We start from the raw sequence: 21,841 nt of genomic DNA, 5'->3' as shown, positions 1-21,841 counted from the left end.
TTACTTGTGGTGAGCCGGGGCTGCTCACTGCGGTGGTTTGTTGCGGAGCCCGGGCTCTAGGCATGCAGGCTTCAGTAGTTGTGGCTCGTGGGCTCTAGAACGCAGGCTCAGTAGTTGTGGTGCACCGGCTTAGTTGATCCATGGCATGTGGGGTCTTCCTGGACTCGGGGCTCGAAACTGTGTCTCCTGAGTTGGCAGGTGAATTCTTAACCACTGTGCCACTAGGGAAGTCCACACCTAATGTTTCTAATCTTAGATGTTACCTTCTCAATTATCACCTCAGGTGTAAAGGGTTTTGTTTTGTTTTCTTAATCTTTAGTCACTAAAACTCCAATGCTGCCAGGCAGCGAGCTAGGGCTTGATAATATAAAAATCACGGAAGTCGTTTTCCTTGCTGTCAAGGATAAATGTTGACAAAAGAGTATTGGGGTGCCAAGTAGGGGGAACCTTGCACCATCCAGATGAGTATCCCAGGCGGAGAGACCAACAGTTGTGAAAACATGAACAATTAAAAGAGAACAGTAAACAAACAGCTAATAAATATTGTCCATGTGTTATGTAGGCTTTGAAGTCCTCAAGTCCCTACTTTAGTGTAACGTGAACTGTGCGTTTGTGAGTCTAACATTGGTTAAGCATATGAAATAAGCATCAGTATGGTGTATATCAAATCACTTCAACGGAGAGTTTCCACAATAAATATTACCATGGCTAGTGTTTCTCAAGTATTACCATATTTAGTGTTTCTTTTTACCTGAGGAACCCAACTGAAATTCCCACACGTTTTAGAAAGGTGAAAGTGTGATACAAACATGAAGATACCGTCTTGAGACTGAAACATTAAGACTATGAAATATATTGAAAATACTTTTAAAATCTGCAAGCTCTTTAAGCTTAATTCCTTTTTTCCAGTTATATATATATATTTCAGATTATTTTCGAGTATAGATTATTACAAGTTAATTCTTTATTAAGAATAAAATAAAGGGCATAAAATTTGGTTAAAAAAGAAAACTATGTACTCATTTGCTTGTATATGCGTAGAATATTTCAGAAAGATACCCCAAAACTAGTAATATGGTTGCCTGTGGAGAGAGCTAGCTGCTGGGGGGAGGCAGATGGGAGGAAGAAATTTCACGATATACCTGTTTGTAATTTTGGAATATTTAATCCATTTGAATGCAGTACTTATTTAAAAAACTTAAAAATGTATAAAATTCCCTCCTCCCAATTCAAGCTTTGAACTAGTATCATCACTCCAGAAGCAAGTTAGGTGATTTTTAGTTGCCTTAAAAAACATCATTACGGGGCTTCCCTGGTGGCGCAGTGGTTGAGTGTCCGCCTGCCGATGCAGCGGACACGGGTTCGTGCCGCGGTTGGGGAGGATCCCACATGCCGCGGAGCGGCTGGTCCCGTGGGCCATGGCCGCTGAGCCTGCGCGTCGGGAGCCTGTGCTCCACAATGGGAGAGGCCACAGCGGTGAGAGGCCCGCGTACCGCAAAAAACAAAAAAACCCCCATCATTAACGTATGTTCTGTTTGACGGTTTTTCCTTCATAGAAACTTATGTCAGTGGTGCTGAAAATATGTGCTGCTAAATATTCTGTTTTTTCAGTAATAGAAGTTAACACTTTTAAGAAACATTATTTACGTAAAATGCGAAAAGATTAGAAGTAATTTAGAATGTGATCTTTTTTGGTGCAGAAATAAGATCATATTATACATGCTGTTTGCAATTTGCCCTTTTGGCTTAATTTATTGTCATCTTACTATGTTAGGATAAATAGTCTAGCTTGTTATTTTTAACGAGTTTATAGTGTATAGCATGCAGGCACCATATTTAACCATTCCCCTATTGAGCATTTTGGTAGTTTCCACTGTTTCATGAACAATGTTGCTGAGATATTCTCAAATAACAGCTTTGGGCACTCATGAAAGTATTTCTGTAAGACAGACATCTGGAACTGAAATTGCTGTGTCAATGTGAATGCAAATTTAAAATTGAATAAATAACTTTCCATATCAGCTTGTACCCCTGTCAGCAGTGTATGAGTGGACTTTGCCAATGTGAGTTCTCTCTTTTTTGTTTTTGTCTTGTCTAACCTTAAAGGTTAAAAAGTGATATCTATTGTTTTAATTTGACTTTCTTGAATTGTGTGGTTAGCATCTTTTAAATGTTTACTAACTCTTCTTCTGTCACCCTGTCTATTCCTCTCATTTGACCATTTTTCTGTGGTGTCCCTCCACTGTTTTAATGATATATAATAGCACCTTTATCTGTGATAGATAGTAGGTGTTAATGTGTTGTGTGTTGCAGTTATTTTCTCTAGTGTTTTGTAGCTTTTGACTATATGTGTATATATTTGGACCATATAAAGTTTTAAATTTTTATGTAGATAAGTTTCAACTTTTTATTTTGGCTTCTTATTTCTTTTCTTCTCCTCTCTTCTTTTCCCCTCCTACTTCTTCATTTGCTATGTTTAAAAGACTTCACCAATCCAACACTGTAAATATATTCTCCCAGGTGTTCTTCTAGCACTTTCATCATTTAATTTTTCATATTTAAATCTTTTTTCCACCTAGAAGTTCTTTTGGTGAAAGGACTGAGGGTTATTTGTAATTAACTGAGCTTTATCTTTCTGCAGATGGTGAGCTAGTTTGTCTAAGTATTTTAATACTCTTTCTCCTAACTCGTGTGAGATGCCACTCTTATTATGTACTAAATTTACTTAAATTTAATGTCTGGTAGGCCTCTTTCTCCTCATTGCTCCTTCTTTTTACAATTTTCCTGGCATTTTCTAGTATTTTTCTTCTTCCAGATGAGCTTAAGAATGTTTCTGGCAGATTACCCAAAATCCCAACATGATTTTTATTGTCATTACAGTGCTTTTATATATCAGTCAGTTTGGGAAGAACTAGCATGTTTATAATGTTGAATCTTCCTCTCTGTAAACAAGTTATATTGTGCATATAACTGTATATTCATTTTCTTTATTGTGTTTTATGCTTTTTTTAAGTTGAAGTATAGTTGATTTACAATGCTGTGCCAATTGCTGCTGTACAGCAAAGTGCCTCAGTTATACACATAGAGACATTCTTTTTATAATTTTCTTTTCTATTACGGTTTATTGCAGGAGATTGGATACAGTTCCCTGTGCTATACAGTAGGACCTTGTTGTTTATCTGTTCTACACGTAATATTTTGCATTTACCAACCCAAATTCGCCGTCCATCACTCTCCCTCCCCTCTCTTGGCAACCACAAGTCTGATCTCTATGTCTGTGAGTCTGTTTCTGTTTTGTAGATAAGTTTGTGTCATATTTTAGATTCCACATATAAGTGATATCATATGCTATTTGTCTTTCTCTTTCTGACTTACTTCATTTGGTATGATAATCTCTAGTTGTGTCCATGTTGCTGCAAATAGCATTATTTTGTTCTTTTAAGGCTGATTAGTATTCCATTGTATATTATGTACCACGTCTTCTTCATTCATGTGTTGATGGACATTTAGGTTGTTTCCATGTTTTGGCTATTGTGAATAGTGCTGCTATGAACATAGGGGTGCATGTATCTTTTTAAATTATAATTTTGTCTGGGTATATGCCCAGGAGTGAGATTGCTGGATCATATGGTAATTCTATTTTGAGTTTTATAAGGAACCGCCATAATGTTTTCCATAGTGGCTGCACCAACTTACATTCCCACCAACAGTGTGAAAGTGTTCCCTTTTCTCCTCACCCTCTCCAGCATTTGTTATTTGTAGATTTTTTAATGATGGCCGTTCTGACCGATATTGAGCATCTTTTCATGTGCCTACGAGCCATCTGTAGGTCTTCTTTGGAGAAATGTCTATTAAGGTCTTCTGCCCATTTTTCAATTGGGTTGTTTTTTTGCTGTTGAGTTGTATGAGCTGTTTGTATATTTTGGAGATTAAGCCCTTGTCTGTCTCATCATTTACAAATAGTTTCTCCCATTCTGTAGGTCGTCTTTTTTTTTTTTTTTAATGGCTTCTTTTGCTGTGCAAAAGCTAGTAAGTTTGATTAGGTCCCATTGGTTTATTTTTGTTTTTATTTCTATTGCCTTGGGAGACTGACCTAAGAAAACGTTTGTAAGATTTATGTCAGAGGATGTTTTACCTATGCTCTCTTCTAGGAGTTTTATGGTGTCATGTCTTATGTTTAAGTCTTTAAGCCATTTTGAGTTTATTTTTGTGCATGGTGTGAGGGTGTGTTCTAACTTCATTGGTTTGCATGCAGCTGTCCAACTTTCCCAGCACCACTTGCTGAAGAGACTTTTTCCCACTTTATATTCTTGCCTCCTTTGTTGAAGATTAATTCTTCAACAAAGAATTGTTGACTGTAGGTGTGTGGATTTATTTCTGGGCTCCCTATTCTGTTCCATTGATCCATATCTGTGTTTTTGTACCAATACCAAACTGTTTTTGATTACTGTATGCTTTTTGTTTTAAACCAGGTCCTGATCATTTCTTCTTAAAGATGTTATTAGACATTGTCTTTTTGTTTCTGTCACGAATGGTCTCTTTTCTTACCATTATATTTTATTTCAGTGGTGTGCTTTGTAACTCTTGCCAGATTACAAGTATCCATGGAGATAGCTGGAGATGACTGGAGGCATGGTAGGAGCCAATTTCTTAAGGGCTTGAGACTTATGCTAGGAGCTTGAATTTTATCTTGAAAGCTCTTGAGAGATCCTGGAAGATTTTAGGGATGGGGTGATATAACATCTAACAGCTGACTTTTTTGGGAGGAGTGCCTGTCAGGTACTCTCTATAAATGTCATATTTTAATCATATCAACCTTGTTTTACAGATGATTTGATCATATTTACATTTTAGAACAACCATTTGGGTGCTAATGTGGAAGATGGATTCATAGGAAGCTTTTATGGTGAGAGATTAGATTAGAATTGGTAAGGCCAGGACTTCCCTGGTGGTCCAGTGGTTAGGACTCCATGCTTCCATTGCAGGGGGCACAGGTTTGATCCCTGGTCGGGGAACTAGGATCCCGCAAGCCGCATAGCATGGCCAAAAACACAAAAACAAAAACAGAAACAAAAAAACCCCAAAACAAAACAAAAAAATAATTGGTAAGGCCTACACAGTAGAAATGGAGAGGGAGGGAAATATAAGTATAGAGGTAGAATCTGCAGGTTGCGTTGACTGGATGCAGAGTTGATGGAGAAGGAGTCATGGCTGACTTCCAGCTTTCTGGCCTGAGCAAGAGGTTGGAGATGTCCTTCCTGAGATGGGGAGACCTGAAAGAGGAGGAAGAGGAAGCTGTGGTGGGGGCAGAGTTGGAGGGGAGGAAAGATGAGTTGAGTTTTGGGTGTGTAGAATTACTGCTATACTTTTTTTCTTTAAAAAGGAAAGAAAAATTTTATTAGAAAGTACAAAATGGAAAGTAAATTCTAGCTAAAATTCTAGTTTAAATGCTTGTATGAATTAATTTAAATTTCTTGCAACGTTTAGTTTTTAATTGACTGTGGGGCCTATTGGGGCTGAAATATATATTTTTTTGAGTGTCACCAATTTGTTCTGGTTCTCCTCTTATCTCTGTGACTACACATTGTCTCAGTCTTTTTTATGAACTGTTCTCCCTTTCAACCCCCAACCCCCAGTTGTTATTTTTTATTTTATTTTTAAAATTTTCTTTATTTATTTTTGGCTGCGTTGGGTCTTCGTTGCTGTGTGCGGGCTTTCTCTAGTTGCGGTGAGCAGGGGCTACTTTTGGTTGTGGTGCGTGGGCTTTCCATTGTGGTGGCTTCTTTTCTTGCGGAGCATGGGCTCTAGGCGCCCCCGGTCTTCAGTAGTTGTGGCTTGTGGGCTCAGTAGTTGTGGCTCGTGGGCTCTGGAGCACAGAGTCAGTAGTTGTGGTGCACAGGCTTAATTGCTACGTGGCATGTGGGATTTTCCTGGACCAGGGCTCGAACCTGTGTCCCCTGCATTGGCAGGTGGATTCTTAACCACTGCGCCACCAGGGAAGCCCTGTTATTTTTTACGTAAACTTTTAATTTTAGAATAGTTTTACATTTACAGAAATGTTGCAAGAATAGTACAGAGAGTTCCTGTATACCTGGCACCCAGTTTTCCTTGTTGTCAGCTTCTTAATAAAAATGGTACAGTTGTCACAACTGATGAACTAAAATTGTTACATTATTATTAACAAAAGCCCATTCTTTTTTAAATTGAGTATAGTTGACATATAATATTATATTAGTTTCAGGTGTACAACAGAATGATTTGATATTTGTATACACTGAAAAATGATCACCACAGTAAGTGTAGTTACCATTCATCACCATACAAAGTTACAATTTTTTTTCCTTTTTAAAGTCCATTCTTTATTCTGATTTCCTTAGTTTTTACTTAATGTCCCTTTTCTGTTCCAGGACCCCATCCAGAATACCACATTACTTTTAGTCATCGTGTCTCTTTAGGCTTTTCTTGACTGTGACAGCTTCTCAGATTTTCCTTATTTTGGATAATCTTGACAGTTTTAAGGAGTACTGGCCAGGTGTTTTGTAGACTGTCCTTCAATATGGGTTTGTCTCATGTTTTTTTCATGGATTGGCTGGGTTTATGGGTTTTGGGGAGAAAGACCACAGAGGTAAAGTGCTAGTTTCATCATATATCCAAGGTACATACTGTGAACATGACTCATCACTGTTGATGTTGACCTTGATCACCTGGCTGAGGTAGCATTTGCCAGATTTCTCCATATTGTGAAGTTACTCTCCCCCCACCCCCGCCACCTTTTTCCATCCTGTATGCTTCAGAAGGAAGTCGTATTCATCTTGATATCATCAGCATGAAGGCATGGTCTGGCACAGAGTAGTGCTTGTTGAACTTAACTGGTTCCCTGTTATTTTGTGAGTCTCACTAAAGTCCTGACAGATAATTTTCTCTGTTTTATCAATATGAAATAAAAATTAATGAATTTGAGTAACTTCCTGAAAGTCACACATTAAGTGGTCAAATTGGAATTTGAGCCCCGTCTTTCTGAATGCAAAGCCTGTGGTCTTTACCATTCTGGCTTCACAGAGACTTGTATTTACTTTGGCCATCTTCCCTAAGTACTTGTAATACAAAAGTGTCCATAGATAATGTGGTTAGATCCTTCGTATATGGAACTTTCATTCTTCTATAATTCATCTTTTCAATTTAAAGTTGTACTTTAGACTTCTTAGCCTTGAAAAGGGGAGACGTCTGTGCCCTGTATTGCTTGATCCAATTCCAATGGAATGTCTTCTTTTTAATTCCCTACAGAATTGTGGAGGGTGGGTTGCCGCAGGGCCATACTGGGAAAATGGATACCAGTTAGGATGCTATTACAGTAGTATGGGACTGGCTATATAATTTGTAAGACTCAGTGCAAAATGAAAACATAGGGTCCCTTGTCAAAAATTATTGAGATGGGAATTCCCTGGCAGTCCAGTGATTAGGTCTTGGTGCTCTCACTGCCAGGGCCCGGGTTCAGTCCCTGGTTGGGGAACTAAGATCCCGGAAGCCGTGCAGCACAGCCAAAAAAAAGATTATTGAGGAATTCGAGACAGTGACAGCAGAGCATTAAACCTAGCATGGGGCTCTTCTAAGCGTGAGACCCTGTGTGACTGCACATCACACAGCCATGAATCTGGCCTTGCCGTAGAAGTAGTAGGCAAAGAGGGCCAATATTAAAGCTGTGGGAGTAGGATTGGAGAATAGTGGTAACGCAAGATATTAAAGAGGTATACCTACAGGGATTGTTGATGATTAGATGTGATAGGTGAGTGGGTGGATAAAATATGGAATGTAAAGTTTCTGATGGGGTAATACTATTCACTGACACAGGAAATCAGAGGACCAGATTAGCTCTGAGGGGAAAATAATGAGTTCAGTTTTCAACATATTAACCGAGTGTGGATATTCAGGCAACACTTGGATATACAAGTATTCATAGAAAAAGAGCAGGAGGATACAATCAGAACTGATAGTACTTACTTATCTCTGATGTTGAGGATCAGGGTGGAGGGTGGCCACTGGGTGGGGACTTTAACCTTTTTTTTTTTTTTTTTTTTTTGCGGTATGTGGGCCTCTCACTGTTGTGGCCTCTCCCGTTGCGGAGCACAGGCTCCGGATGCGCAGGCTCAGCGGCCATGGCTCACGGGCCTAGCCGCTCCGTGGCATGTGGGATCTTCCCAGACTGGGACACGAACCCGTGTCCTCTGCATCAGCAGGCGGACTCTCAACCACTGCGCCACCAGGGAAGCCCAACTTTAACCTTTTAAAGAAAGTATCCATGTATTTCTTGTATAACTGAGAAATATTTTTATTCATGAAAATCAAGTCACAAAGTATTATTGTGTTTGTAAGAGAAATGGATTGAATCTGAAAGCAAAAGTTTGCAAAAGTTTACACTAGTAAAAAGAGAGGCATTTATGAAAGAAATAGATTTGCAGCTGCATATTTTCTGTTGCCAGTAATACCATACACATGATTCAAAATAGGCTGTTAGTTTACTATTCTTTAATTTTTTTGTTGAGCACTCACAATCTATTGGTTGCTTTACAGGGTGTATAATTTAAAAAATGTACATAAAATTTTACTCTTAAGTTGTATCTCTGTATGATCTTAGGAAAATTACCAAGCTACTCTGAGTATAGTTTCTTTATTGGTAGAGACAAAACTAACTTTACTGGGAATGTGAGAATTAAATAGGATTATAAGTGAAAGTTCTTTGTAAACTCTAAATTTTGTAAATTCATACCCTTTAGCTCTGCAGCCTTCTTAGTGAGCCTCCCGTCTCCTTCCCAGTTCATCTCCAACAGCCTACCTTCTCAACTCGTTTTCTCACCACCTCCTGAACATCCCTTGTACTTTTCTGCTTCCTTAACTTTGGTCTCATTCATTTGTGTAATCAACAAGTGTGTATTGAGCATCTCACCCGCCTCGAGGCTTTGTTTAAATATCACCTTCTCAATGAAGCCTACAATGTCTACCCTATTCAAAATCACAATCTGCTCTTCCTCTTTAGCACTCCCAATCCCCCTTAACTTTTTTATATCACTTCACACTCATGACATAACAGATTACTTACCTATTGTCTCTTCCTGCTATACCCTCTTCCCAATAGAAGTAAAATTTCATTTAGATAGAGATTTTTGTCTGTTTTGTTTTATGATGTATCCCAGGCATATAGAACACTGCCTGGTACAGAGTAGGTACTCAATACAAGTTTATGGAATGAGTGAATGAATGAATATGCATTGTGCCAGACTTTAAGCCAGGCACCAGGTAGATAGTTGTGACGAAGCAGAGATGGTTCCTGCCCTCATGGAACATCCAGCCTAGCACTGTAGTGGTTTTTCTGCCTGCTTGGGCTGCCCTCCTGCAGGAAATGTCAGTGACTAATTTCTGAGTTCAGAGTAGCCTTTCTGCTCAGCAGTGAGCAATTTTCAGATAATTTTGCTTTTAAGTCTTAAAAAAAATTCTGATAGAAAGGAAGAGGGGAGTGGAAATAGCAATGCATTTTCTTTAGTCATTCTAAGTTAAAAGTCAACAATTTTCCCCAATGCAAGGCAGAACAGTATCCTCTTTAAAGCGCCGGGCCTTATAGATTGTTGAAAGAGGTCATGGAGTATAGCTAGTTTACTTTTTCGTTCTTTCTTTCTTTTTAACCTGAAGAAAGATGGTTGTAATTTTTCATGCCATTGAAAATGAAAAGATGTGCAGTAAACATGTTTATTGCTGTCTTTTTGTAAATTGTGAAATGCTTCATCCATGAGATCTTGACCTATTTCTTCAGGTCCTCTATATGCAGTTGGTCAATAGGAGTTTTTATATTGCTAGAACTCTTTTTTAAGAAAAGAGGGGGAAAAAGAGCTCAAATTGAGTGTATTTAAAAATAATCTGCTGACCCAGCACACATAAAACAATGCGTCAGCAGCTATTCTTTCTCTCACTCTGTTCTCATACAGGCAACCACACAATCCATGGACCGTCCAAGGCTGGGGGGCCTACCTGAAAGATGGAATAAAGAATTAAGGAATAACACTGCTGCACAGGTATGCAACTGAACTAAATGATTTTTAATATCCCTTCCACATGGAGACTATTGATCTTGATAATTTAAACTCCCAAATCCTGTTTGCCCTCATTTATTTTAATAATCCAGTTGATAACATTTTGTGTACATATGTCTTCTAAATAACTATTTTAATTCTTCACCTCACTTTGCTATCAAATATCTTCTAACTTAAGTTTGATATTCCACCTTAATTTCTTTATCTGCATGTAAATTCTGATGTAGATATGAATTATTTTTGCCCATGATCTTTTTGTCAGAAAAATAGATGAAAGGAAACTCTTGTAGAAGTAGCCTCAATCTATTGTCAAATATTTCTGTGGTGTCCCATGAACCCATGATATGATGTAAAAAATTTACTCTGCCAGATTTTTATTATTGTCTTGCACTAGATAACAACTTAACTTTGTTTAACAATTGTTGCATTGTGAATAAACTCTACAAGATCCTCAACAAAACAAAGAACAATACAAAATAAGAATTCAACTCAAGCAATGACCCCTATGCAAGGTCTCCTCTAATGCTTTTTTTTTTTTTGCGGTACACGGGCCTCTCACTGTTGTGGCCTCTCCCGTTGCGGAACACTGGCTCCGGATGCGCAGGCTCAGCGGCGATGGCTCACGGGCCCAGCCGCTCCGCGGCATGTGGGATCTTGCCGGTCCGGGGCACGAACCCGTGTCCCCTGCATCAGCAGGCGGACTCTCAACCACTGCGCCACCAGGGAAGCCCTCCTCTAATGCTTTTGACTGATTTATAAGCCCTCTTGTGTGCTAACATTACCCTGTAGATACACTTCTATCATAGCATTTATGTAAATGTATATAATGTATTATAAACATTGATGCCAATGTCTTCTTTTAGAAAGTGTTCATAGACATTTCCAAGGATACAAGAAAAATCTCTGAAACAAAAAAAATCACACACATATACACACACACACACACACACGCTGCCATAAATTAAAAGTGCAGAGAATGAAGAAATAAAAACATGGCTAGAGACAAAATAGAGCCAGGGACAAAGCTAAAAATGCAGATAGGAATGACTTTCACATTTGCTACAGCTGGGCCATGAATTTGTCTCTAAGCTGACAGCCTCATTGGTCCTACAATTCGTGGTGTCCATAGGTAAAAAACAAACCTGTTACTCTGGAGAAGTAAAACTATTCCCAGAATTGAGATCAGATTGGACTGTCTCCCAGGGATGCTTATGAAGAGAACATTGTGTTATAAGAGGAGCAGTGCCCTTGACAGCATCCCTGACAGGGTGTCTAGTTCACAAGGATGCCTCTTACAGCCTGATGGCAGCACACCAAAAAGGGATTCATGGGCTAAAGCACTTTTTCTGAGGTGGAGCACTCTCAGTGATCATGGCTTCACAACATTTTATTTCTCACACCTAGTACAGTTATTGGCATATAGCAGGTGTCAAAAAGTATTTGTTGAGTGAATGTCAAATGGAGAAGACATAGTTCAAAGGCTCCCTCTAAAAGACCCCGCTGATTACCAAGACCTAACATCCTGCTCCCCAACTCTGCACCCCTTTTTAGCTATCAAGCGATACAGTTATGAAATATTTCTTCTACTGTTGGGGTAAATTGCCATTTCAATTTTAATATTAAACTTATCATGTCTTCTCCAAATATGGGAGTGAGGCTGGGCCATTTGTGTGTGGGTGTACACACTTGCTGGTGGTGGTAGTGGTAGTTTTGGGTCAAGAAGGTACTCATCAAACTGGGAGGTCAGTTTGCTAGTGACCTTCACAGTGCTACTGGCTTAGATCCAGACTCCCACATCCAGGCTGTTCTTCAGAGCAGAGGCAGAGTTGGTGATGGTGCCACATTGGGCCTTTGTCATTGGTCTGTGTGCTGAGCATAAGGAAGACCCAGTAACAAGTCACAGGGGCACTGGCATTAAAAGAGACTCAGCGCTGAGTTAGCAGCTCCTGACTCAGGGCTCCTTATAGTCCTGTAGGGTGACGGGATTGAGCTGAGCTCACGGGTTGGAGTTCAGTCACTTTAGCTGGCAGAGTTAGAGGCTTGGGTTAGGCCCTGGTATAAGGGTTTTTCTTCCTGGTGTGTGTCACCATCTCTCATTCCTGTCTGTCATCTTCTTGTTGTCATTGACGTTGTAAAGGTGTTTTAGAGCAGGAACGCAGTCTCTCTGTGCAGCTTTCCACCTGCATAATCACAGGGGTGTCTTCATCATGATGAGGGAACTCTTCATCTTCTGGTGTGAAACCTTTCCTTGTTCTTGCTTCAACAGCAATGGCACTGCCAGGCCTAGAACAGGAAACTGGGAGGGGCAGTGCAGTGGCAAACAATATGGGCTCTGGAAGCTGACTCCCTGGGTTTGAATCCTGGCCCCGTGACAAACAAGTTACTTATTCCTTCTGTGCCTCAGTTTCCTCATCTGTAAAAAAAGGATAATAATGGTACCAAGCTCATAGGATTATTGTGAGGACTAAATTTGATGATACATGTAAATTGCTTAGAACAGTGCCTACATGTAGTAAACATTATATAATAATGTTTGCTCATAATAATAATAAAATAACAAGTATTACTGTCCTATTCGAACAGAAGAACTAATATAGCTAGTAAATCAACATAATACTGACTTACTAAAATATTGATTGAGTGCCTGCTATGTGGTAGGGTCTTTTCTAGGTCATTGAAACAATGTTGACCATGATAGACATAACCCTCATGGAGCTTACAGATGAATGGGGCCACAGACGTTAAACTGACAATTACACCAGTATAATTGTACACCGGCATCTCTCTTATTACGGAAGTTGAACCTTGACCCAGGGTTCAGGCATTTTAGTCTTAAGAATTCCAACATACAGTAGAAACAGCACCTCTTATTTTTTTTTAAAAAAAGAGTGTTCTTGTTATCTCATGCTGTATGACAAAATGCCCCCCACATTGGTGGCTTAAAATAACAACAGTAATTTATTTGCTCAAAATTCTGCAATTAGAGCAAGGTTTATCAGAGATAGCTCATGTTTGTTATGTGTGGTGACTACTGAGATTACTCAACTAGGGCTGGAGGGTCCATCCAAGCTGGATCACTCACATACTGTCTGTTGGCTGGGAGCTTATCTGGGGCTGTTGACCAGGACCCCAGTATTCCTTCATAGGATCTCTTCATGTGGCTAAGTTGGGCTTCTCACAGCCTGGCAGCTGGGTTCTGAAGAGAAGCACGCCGAAAAGATAGGCCACAATGTGCAAGCACTTATCAAGGCTCTGCTCACATCCTACTTCTTAATATCCCTTTGGCCAAAGCCAGTTCCTTGGCCAAGACCAGAGTCAGTGTGGGAGGGGACTATACAAGGGCAAGAATTCTGAGAGGGGAGAATCAATAGGGTCTAGAAAAGTAATAGACTACCATAGAGAGAAAGACTAAATCTATATTTTCTAAAAAAATTTTTTGTCCTTTTTTCTCCTTAATCACATATGCCATATCCCCTATCTCTGAGACATCAGGGAGAAGTCACATATGTGGGAAGTGAGGTTTCTTCTGTATCAAAAGTCCTTTGGAGAGTGGTTAAAAACTTCTGTTACAGGCCATATAATTTAGGCCAATATTATTCTATGTTAAGTAGATGTTTTACTCATTGAAAGTATGGTGAAGAAAGAAAGTAAATTTAATTAAACTGTGTTAATTTGATATGCAGAGCTGGATCTTTGCTAGTGAAAAGAGTGACAAAGTAGGAGGGTCCCAGGGTTGTCTGAATAGTGTAAAAGTATAGACATACAAATTGGTTGTCAAGAGGAGCCAAACCACGGTCAGGAAAATGCCACTGGGCATCCAGTCTGAAGTATAGTGAGAAAGACAAATGGGAGAAATCGCAGGTAGGTCAGTATCTGAAGGGCACTGACAAGTTCAGGAGAGTAGAAGAGCTCAAAAGTGAGTCTGTGAAAGCTGAGTCTGTGCTGGAACTGAGCTCCCAGCACTGAAAGTTCCTTAAAGGGAGGGGCTGGGTCTGGCTTGTTGCCTTCTCTGTCCTCAACACCTAGCTCACTGCCAAATACAGAGGAGGCACTCCAAGCGGTTGTTGAATGGATATAGACATTGAGGTTTGAAGAAACTGCAGGTTGTAAACCATTCCCTCTCTTTAAGATCCTGGTGCCATAAAATAATTAGAATGACTCTTTAAAAATTATGTACCCTTTAAAAAATATGTCACTCAGGGCTTCCCTGGTGGCGCAGTGGTTGAGAGTCTGCCTGCTGATGCAGGGGACACGGGTTCGTGTCCCAGTCCGGGAAGATCCCACATGGCGCGGAGCGGCTGGGCCCGTGAGCCATGGCCGCTGAGCCTGTGCGTCCGGAGCCTGTGCTCCGCAGCGGGAGAGGCCACGACAGTGAGAGGCCCGCGTACCGCATTAAAAAAAAAAAAATGTCACTCTGTGGTGGTTGGAGGTGGCAGGGCTCAAAAAGTCACTCCTCTGATTAAAATCCTTTGATGGCTTCCCTTCCCACCTAGATATCTACATGGCTTCCTTCCTTCTTTCAGGTCTGTACTCAAAAAAAGGCCTTCAACAATAAACAAAGTATCCTCATCACTTTCTATCCTGCTTTTTCTTTATAACATTTATCCCCACATGACTCGTATATTTCTTCTTTTTTAAAAAAATTTATTTATTTTTGACTGCGTTGGGTCTTCGTTGCTGCACGTGGGCTTTCTCTAGTTGCGGCGAGAGGGGGCTACTCTTTGTTGCGGTGCGCGGGCTTCTCATTGCGGTGGCTTCTCTTGTTGCGGAACACAGGCTCTAGGTGCGCGGGCTTCAGTAGTTGTGGCACGTGGGCTCAGTAGTTGTGGCTTATGGATTCTAGAGGGCAGGCTCAGTAGTTGTGCCACATGGGCTTAGTTACTCTGCGCATGAGGGATCTTCCCGGACCAGGGATTGAACAGTGTCCCGTGCATTGGCAGGCGGATTCTTAACTACTGCGCTACCAGGGAAGTCCCTATCCGTATATTTCTTTTTTATGGCCTGCCTCTCCCCACTAGATTGTAAGCTCCTTGAAAGCAGAAGCTTTGTTTTGTTCACTGTGGTATAGGCCCTGGCACCTAAAACAATGCCTGACATGTAGAAGCTGCTCAAAAATACTTGAATGAATGAAAAAATGTACCAAGCAATGGAAAGCTAGAGCTTCTCTGATTTCATCTGGCTATAGGCCAAGACCCTGGAGAATCTTGGCCTCTAGTGGGATGCAAGTGTCCATGTGGGCTCCTAAATCCATGTCCCTCCTACTTGACCAGAGGGAAGAACTGATCTTGACAGTGCCAGGAGCCCAGGCCCTCCTGTTCTGGAGTTACTGTTAACTCTGTGTAATTGTGAGGTTGAGGGCCTGGATAGTACAGGATTCATATGGTTTGGGAATGGTACCAAGGGCAGCTGCATCAGTCTTTAAGTTAGCTAGAGTACTTTTCCAGCTTCCAACCAGAGAACCTTGACTGAATGGGTTCAATAAATTGAAAGAAACCCCCTGTGTTGGGTATGTGGATAGGCAAGGAAAAAGTGGTAGATAGGATTATGAGGGATAGATAACATCTCATTCAAAAGTAAGACTAAAAGTTACTGAGTTTAGTCAGATTTGTGTTTTGAAATATTTTCTCTAGTTGCATGTAAATGGATTGGAGGGGGCTGGAGTGAATTAGGGAGAAAATAAGGAAGAACATTCCAGAGGAAATAGCATGAACATCAAGGAATGCAATAGAGTATTACAGCTGCGCCAGGGCTTAGCAGGGATAGTTCATCTATCTCTCTAGAGTACTGAGGAGGAGGGGATGGAAGGGTAAGAAGTTCAGCATTGCTCATATAAGGCTGGCAATGAAGAGATGATAGAAGGTAAGCAGGATAAGTTAGAATTAGTATGTTTATAAGAAATTTCAGAAGAGCCCACCACAACATCTGCAATTTACACAAATAAGAATTGATGAATTGAAATGAAAGTTCTAACAGGAACCATCAATGGTATGAATGTTAGTCCTTGGGATTACAGTGACGATCCCCTAAACTCTTGCAAAGTTAGATTCTTGAGAGAGTTAAGCTATGAAGTCAACACATAGTGGGAGAGGTTAACTAGTATTGAAAGTAGGAGTTGAAAACAATAAAGTGTAAATTATAGGTGGAAAATTTTAAAGTAAATTGCAGGGTATAGTTTATGGATACATTAGCATGTTTACTCTGTGATGTATAGAACAGAACTTCTCTACTGGTGCGCCAATTATGGGTGTGACTCTAAGAATTTAAAAAGATTATCATTAAAAACTTAATCAGAAATGACATAGCTATTTCACCATGAAACCTAATGTCAAAAAGGTAATATTCACAGAAACATGGTCAATTTTCTCATGAAAAATTTTAAAATATTTTATTTGGATATTTAGCCAGAATCAATGTTATTTTCTCAAATGGTCTATTTTAAATTTTTATCACATATAATTATAAAGAAAATATAATGATTTTTTTAAACCAAGTTCCTCATAGACCTTAAGGTGACCCCAGTATGATTCGCATATATAATTTTATCTTTGTGCCATGACATCAAAAAGTTGGGAAGCAGTAGGAGTTACTAACTTACCTAAAAAAGAGAAATAGAATATCATTAGAAAATATTTAGGGACTTCCCTGGTGGCACAGTGGTTAAGAATCCACCTGCCAATGCAGGGGACATGGGTTCGAGCCTTGGTCTGGGAAGATTCCACATGCCGCGGAGCAACTAAGCCCGTGCACCACAACTACTGAGCCTGCGCTCTAGAGCCTGTGAGCCACAACTACTGAGCCCGTGTGCCACAACTACTGAAGCCCGCGTGCCTAGAGCCTGTGCTCTGCAACAAGAGAAGCCACTGCAATGAGAAGCCCACGCACCGCAACAAAGACTAGCCCCTGCTCGCTGCAACTAGAGAAAAGCCCGCACGCAGCAATGAAGACCCAATGCGGCCATAAATAAATAAACAAACAAACAAACAAATTAATTAAAAAAAAGAAAATATTCAACAGGAGTGTATAGGTTGTATTCCCCCAGAAGCATACACAAGGCAAGGATTTGAGTGCAATTAGTTTGTTTAGGAGATGATAGCAGGAAGGATCAGTAGGGGAGTGGAGAAGTGAGACAGGGATGGGAGGGAAGTAGTACCCGTGGGTTAATGCACAGGTTACCCCTCTAGACAACTGGGGCTGGAGAGCCTCTGGGAGACAGAGTAGTGTATGCTTCAAAGTTGTTTCGCCCCAGGGGTGTGGAAACAAGTTTACCCATTCACTTCTTTACATCATTTTCACTACTGCTCCCAGGAGTGTAAATCCCATCCCTTCTGGCCTGTATGCAGTCAGAGAAGGCTCTTGGGGCCGGAGGAAGCCTTCAGGCAGAGTCGTAGGTACTTGCAGTGAGAAGTTTTTGGATATGTGAAAGATGCAACTACATGTATAGCTCACTAGGTTTTGGTCCTATCCCCACTAAGTGACTTTTGTTATTTGCCATCTGACCTAGGTTGGCCTACAGAGAAGAATATGTCTTGTCTTATCCAGTTGCTACTGCCTCCAAAATAGCTCTTAAATCAGTCCACTTCTGTATTCTTGTCCAGGCTGCCAACATCCTTTGTGCTACATCAGTAAACTCCTAACTGCTCTCAGCCTTTCTGTTCTCATCCTCCCTTCCAATCTGTTCTTCTTCACAGCAGCCACAGTGATCTTCATAAAATGAGAATCAAATAATATCACTCCCTGGCTAACTCTTTAGGGTTTTTTCATTGACTATAGGATGAGCTTACATACAGTTCCTGAATGGTTTACTATCTGACCCTCACTCATATATCACCGTTTTCCTCTTACGAACTACTCTTGAGCTCCATTGGATTTCTGTCATGCCTGAAAGAATATGCTAAAAGCCCTACTGTAGGGCTTTTGTACATGCCCTTTCCTCAGTCTATATTATAGACCTAGAATATTCTTCTACCAAGTCTTGTCTGTTTCATTTTCATCTTTCTGGACTCAGTTTAATTGTCCTTTCCTTAGATAGGTCTTTCTTGACACCCCTCCCCAACCCCTCCCACTCTACCCTCTCTCCTGCAACAAACAAAATTTCCTAGCTATATTTTCTCTCAGAACTCTGTATTTTTCCTTTTGAGAAAATCTCTGAACCAGACCACTGCAGCCTCCCCAGGTTGGTCCTCTGGCTCCAACAGCCTTACCCTTAGACCAGGAGTCTCAAAGTATCAAAGAAAGAAGGGCCTTTAAGGGACGGGACAGATTATGTAAATGAGTGGGTGGAGACAATGGCAACTAGAGAGCACTTGGCAGCCACTCCAGTTCCAGCTGTTTGTTGCCAGAATTTGCTGGATTTCTTTCCCAAGAGACCAAGAATCCTGATTTTCATGCAAGATTTTCTAATTTCTAACTGTTATAATTAAAAAAAAATTACCCCCCCTGAGCAAAATAGCCAAAACAATCTTAGAAAAAGGAAAAAAAAAAAACAAAGTTGGAGGTCTCACACCTCCTGATTTAAAAAGTTATTATAAAGCTACAGTAATCAAAACAGGGTGGTACTGGACAAATGGAATAGAATAGAAAGCCCAGAAGTAAACCCTTGCATATGTAGTCAAATGATTTTCAACAAGTATTCCAAGACCATTCAATGGAGGCAAGACAGTGTTTTCAACAAATTGTGTTGGGAAAACTGGATATCCACATGCAAAAGGATGATGTTGGATGCTTACTTTATACAATATATTAAAAAAAAACTCAAAATGGATCAAAGACCTAAATGTGAGACCTAAAACTGTAACACATAGGGGAAAAGCGTCCAATGATTTCTTGGATATGATACCAAAAGCATAGGCAGCAAGAATAAATATAGATAAATTGGACTAGATCAAAATTAAAAACTTCTGGAGCTTCCCTGGTGGTGCAGTGGTTAAGAATCTGCCTGCCAGTGCAGGGGACATGGGTTCGAGCCCTGGTCTGGGACGATCCCACATGCCGCGGAGCAACTAAGCCTGTGCACCAGAACTACTGAGCCTGCCCTCTAGAGCCTGTGCTGCACAACAAGAGAAGCCACCGCAATGAGAAGCCTGCGCACTGCAACGAAGACCCAATGCAGCCAAATAATAATAATAATAATAAATTAAAAACTTCTGTGCAGGGCACAGTTGACAGAGTGAAAAGGCAACCTATGAAATGGGAAAAAATATTTGCAAGTCATATATGTGATAAGGGGTTAATATCCAGAAGATTAAAAGAACTTCTACAATGCAACAACAATAAAATAACATGATTTAAAAATGGGTAAAGGACTTGAATAGGTATTTCTCTGAAGAAGATATACAAATGGCCAAAAAACATGGAAAGATGCTCAACATCGCTAATCATTAGAGAAATGCACATCAAAGCCACAGTGAGATATCACCTTACCTCACACCCATTAGGATGACTGCTATTAAAAGAAAAAAAACCGAAATAAGAAAATAACAAGTGTTGGCAAGAATGTGGAGAAATTGGAACCCTTGTACACTGCTGGTGGGAATGTAAAATGGTGCAGCCGCTATGGAAAACAGTAGGTGGTCCCTTAAAATATTAAAAACAGAATTATGAATCAGCAATCCCAATTTTGGGTATATATACAAAATAATTGAAGGCAGGATCTCAAAGAGATACTTGTACAACGATGTTCACAGCAGCATTATTCATAATAGCCAAAAGGTGGAAGCAGAGGAATAGTGTGGTGTATACATGCAATGGAATGTTTTTTAGCCTTGAAAAGGAGAGAGGTTTTGACACTTACAAGTGAATTAACCTTGAGGACATTATGCTAAGTGAAATAAGCCAGTCACAAAAAGACAAATACTGTATGATTTCACTTACATGAGGTATCTGGAGTGGTCAAACTCATTGTAACTTAAAGTAGAATGGTGGTGGTTGCCAGGGATTGGGGGCGGGGGAAATGGGGAGTTGTTTGAGTTTTGGTTTTGCAAGATTAAAAAGTTCTGGGAGGCTTCCCTGGTGGTGCAGTGGTTAAGAATCCGCCTGCCAGTGCAGGGGACACGGGTTCGAGCCCTGGTCCGGGAAGATCCCACATGCCGCAGAGCAACTAAGCCCGTGCGCCACAACTGCTGAGCCCGCGTGCCTAGAGCCCGTGCTCTGCAAAAAGAGAAGGCACCGCAATAAGAAGCCCGTGCACTGCAACGAAGAGTAGCCCCCACTTGCGGCAACTAGAGAAAGCCCGTGCGCTGCAACGAAGACCCAACGCAGCCAAAAAAAAAAAGTTCTGGAGATAGATTTTACTACAATGTGAATATTCTTAACACTACTGAACTATACACTTAAAAACAGTTAAGACGGTAAGTTTTATGTTATTTGTATTTTGCCACAATTAAAAATTGAAAAAAAAATTTTATTTGAAAAAAACAAACCAAACAAAAAAACTCCAAAACTCTGAGTATACTAACAAAACACATTTATCACAGTGTGTGGTTTGAAGCCTTTGCCTTCCATCAATGAATTTCAAATCTAAGCATGTACAATATTAGGATAACCTGGTGGGCTTGTTAAACATATTGCTGGGCCTCGCCCCCCAGAGTTTCTGAATCAGTAAGCCTGGGGTGAGGACTGAGAATTTGCATTTCTAACAAGTTCCCAAGTGTTTTGAGGCTACTCCTACTGATCTAAGGATTATATTTTGAGGGCTACTGCATTAGATAATACCACAGGCTTATTCTCTATTAATCTCTATATATGTGTTTGTGATAAATCTTTGGCTTTGGAGTCCTTGAAAATTTTGTGCCTGCCATGCCCTGAAGCCGTGCATTATGCCATGTGACCCTGCTTCTTGGGCCGGTAGTATGCTATAGAGAAATGGCTAGACCTAATAGGCTGGACATTTTTGCACAGTATATGTTGAATAATCCAACTAGACCTAATAGGCTGCCCAATTTTGCACAATATATGTTGAATAATCCAATTAGAATAATCCAATCCAGTTTTGAATGCAAGACACAGGCAGGTCAGGTTGAAGTAGAGGCTAAGAGAAGCTTAATTCTGAGGAAATAACTGGTCAGGTCACCAGAATAGCCACTCTTTACCTCGAGCAATGTGAACCACATTCTACTGCCATGAGGCCTGCGTGGCTGCTGAGAAGCTTCCTGTGCTCCTCCACTTACTGGTGTGACCCTAATATAAACCTGCATCTTCTCTGCTAACAACTGCCAAGTCTCCCTTCCGTGTTTCCTGGAAGATCCTCCCACTCTGTTTTTATAGCTCTGATATCGCCATCATACCATTGAGTCTCTGCTTTTCTTTGGAAGGAAACAATATTCCAAATGAGAGAGGAGTTTTTCCATCTGCCAGAATGCCTTCGAATAATTGCAATATATGACTCTTAGGGAACATACTGGAATTGCCGTAAAAATCGGTAAACACATTTCATTCCAGCATCCTGCTTCTCCCCTCCCTGACTGCCCCTCAGCCAGTTCATTTAGTGAAGACAGCATTAAAAAATCTTAGCAGGTTTCTCCGCTAAGGTTTCTCCCCTCCAGTCCTTTCTACCCCAGAATAGGAGAAAGCAGATTGTAGCTTTGAAAGGGGGCGGCCACAAGCAGCTACTGTCTACAGCGCAAAAGGTGGCCTTAAAAGTAGTGAGCTTTTCCTTATGAAGGGAATGTCAGAGGCTGGACGGCTGCCTAGAAACGGCCACCGAGAGAAGAGCAGCCTTAAGTCTCTCCCATTTCAGAAACTAAGAGGTGGTGATGGGGTAGCAG

Source organism: Pseudorca crassidens, chromosome 7 (genome assembly GCF_039906515.1).
Source record: "Pseudorca crassidens isolate mPseCra1 chromosome 7, mPseCra1.hap1, whole genome shotgun sequence".
Classification (NCBI taxonomy): domain Eukaryota; kingdom Metazoa; phylum Chordata; class Mammalia; order Artiodactyla; family Delphinidae; genus Pseudorca; species Pseudorca crassidens.
The sequence above is the reverse complement of the archived record's forward strand: the minus strand, read 5'-3'. Positions refer to the sequence as shown.